This window comes from Cajanus cajan, chromosome 1, assembly GCF_000230855.2.
Source record: "Cajanus cajan strain Asha chromosome 1, NIPB_CcT2T_4, whole genome shotgun sequence".
Classification (NCBI taxonomy): Eukaryota; Viridiplantae; Streptophyta; class Magnoliopsida; order Fabales; family Fabaceae; genus Cajanus; species Cajanus cajan.
In genome coordinates, this window is record NC_138517.1 from 35,616,093 (window position 1) to 35,618,588 (window position 2,496).

The following is a 2,496-nucleotide window of genomic DNA, read 5'->3' on the forward strand; positions in this document are numbered from 1 at the left end:
GCTAGCAAGAAAGCGCTCAGCGGATTAAAAAGGGCTGAGCGGTTTCTTCTCTCTCTTGGTCATTCTGTTTTGTTTTCAGCCACTATAAAAAGGCAGATGAGAGAAAAATTAGGCATCAGGAGTGTACACGGAGAAAGGAACGAGAAGAGAAGAGAAAGGGCACACCTTGGAGCTCGTGGGAACGTGGTTCTTAGGAGGATCTTTTTCTTCTACCTTTTTCTTACTCTTTGTGATCTCTTGTTCTATGGGAAGCTAAACTCTAGGGTTGGGATTAATGTAATCATCAAACTCCTATGTATTCCTCTTTGATTCATATATGTACATATATCTTGCATCCATTATTTATTGTCAGTGATTTGTGTTCTGTTCTTCATGCTTTGATAAACTGATCATTTATCTCTGATTTCGGATTTAGAATCTGGTTGGAAAACATTTTCTTAATCTAGGGTTGAACCAAATCACCTATTAGTTTTGAGAGCCAGGGATGGTCTTGAAATTAATAGTGGTAACAAATCCTGAATCTTAATGCAAGATATTTAACTGAATGAAGTGAGGGATCATTCATTAAGTTAAATACCTTAGGATTTCTTATGCCAAGGAATTGGGTCTGAATGAACATGGAGGACTCCATGGCAATGAGTAATGGAATCAGTTGCTAGAATCATTAGGAATGCATAGGAGGGAGATAGATGAAATTAATCCCGACTGTTTCTTATATTGTTTCTTTAACTTTAATCTGTGTTAGTCACTTAAGGCTATTTCACTACTCATACTTAATGTTTAACACATGTGAATATTCAAACTTACACATTACAAGTAACAACTAGTCTAATAGAAATCGAAAATCTACTTCACAAGTCCCTGAGGTTCGACAACCTTTTACTATATTACAGAGACTTGAGTGCGCTTGCTCGATAAACCAACAAGTTTCTTGGCGCCGTTGCCGGGGACTTGTGTCAAGATAGTTTTCAATTTCTATTATTTTTGTTGTATCTTGTTTGTATAGATTTGTTTTGTTTTCAATTTGTTAAAATATTATTTACCTGGTTGTTCTAACCTTTCTGTTTAAGTCTCTCTTGTATGCGAGGTAAAACTCCTGCTGAGCAGTTGTTATTTGATCCAGAGATTGAGAAAACAGCTAGGAGAAATAACAGTAAAAGAAAGCAACAAAGGGGGCGTGAACAGGAAAGGCAGGAACAGGAGGGTACCTCCACCTTTGTTTCAACTCAACATCCTACTCCTGAATCAATGGCTGAAGAAGTACCGGGGGGTGATGGACCACATCATAATCCTCCAAGGAGACTCCTAGGAGAATACACTCATCAATTGGGTCCTAGACACTTCTCCAGTATTGCTAGACCAACCAAGGGGGTGGAAATGAAACCAGCATTGCTATCTCTCATAACTGCTAATCAATTTGCAGGGATGGATCATGAAGACCCCTACACTCATTTATCCACTTTTTATGAGCTTATTGGCACTATGGGCGTTCCTGGAGAAGATGAAGAAGCAGTATATTTGCGATTATTCCCTTTTTCTTTAACGGGTAAAGCCAAGACATGGTTGCAGGCCCATCCAAATCAGAGTTTGACTAGATGGGAGGATGTAGAGCAAAAGTTTCTGGCTAGATTCTTCCCTCCTTCTAGATACATAAGCGCCAAATCAGCAATAGCAACTTTCTCTCAAGGCATGGATGAACCTTTGTGTGAAGCCTGGGAGAGATATAAGTCCTTATTGAGAAAATGCCCAAATCATGGGTTTGATGATGTTGCACAACTTAACATGTTCTGTAATGGGTTAAGGCCACAAACAAAGATGTTACTGGATGCTTCTGCCGGTGGTTCTATGATGATGAAGGATTCTGAGGAAGCAATCAATATTATTGATGCTTTGGCTGCCAGTGATTATCAGGCACACCATGATAGAAGCCAGCCCACCAAGAGAGGAATTCTGGAACTAGACACTCAGAATGCAATTCTAGCTCAAAATAAGCTTCTTTCTCAACAGATGGAAGAATTAAGGAAGCAAATGGCCAAGCTCCAAGTGGGATCATCCTCACGCTCTCATCATTTTTTTTTTTTTTTTTTTTTTTTTTAACAAATTGAAAACAAAACAAATCTATACAAAAGTGGGTCTCACCTCCACCTCTCCTATCCTCTGTAACATAGATAGAGGCATAAGGTTGATGCTGGCCCCTAAATCCAATAATGCCTTGCCCACAGAGAGATTTGCCAATGGTGACTGGCAAAGTGAAGCTCCCTGGATCTCTGGATTTTTGTGGAAGTGACTTTTGAATTATAGCACTGCAACCTGCCTCTAATTCCACTGTCTCATCCTCATGAAGTTTTCTTTTCTTTGTCAAAAGCTCTTTCATAAATCTTGCATAAGATGGCATTTGTTCTAAGGCTTCTGCAAAAGGTATGTTGATTTGTAGTCTCTTGATTATGTCAAGGAACCTTGCAAACTGCCTTTCCTTATCTTTCTTTGATGGAGCAT

At 39.2% G+C, this 2,496-nt stretch overlaps 1 non-coding gene across 1 annotated transcript; it reads right to left on the reverse strand.

The window, feature by feature from the left end:
• Window positions 1–1,653: 1,653 nt before the first annotated feature.
• LOC145954024 (small nucleolar RNA R71) lies at window positions 1,654–1,760 on the reverse strand. The gene has a single exon (XR_014431235.1). It is a non-coding gene; the product is annotated as a small nucleolar RNA R71 (small nucleolar RNA).
• Window positions 1,761–2,496: the final 736 nt, after the last annotated feature.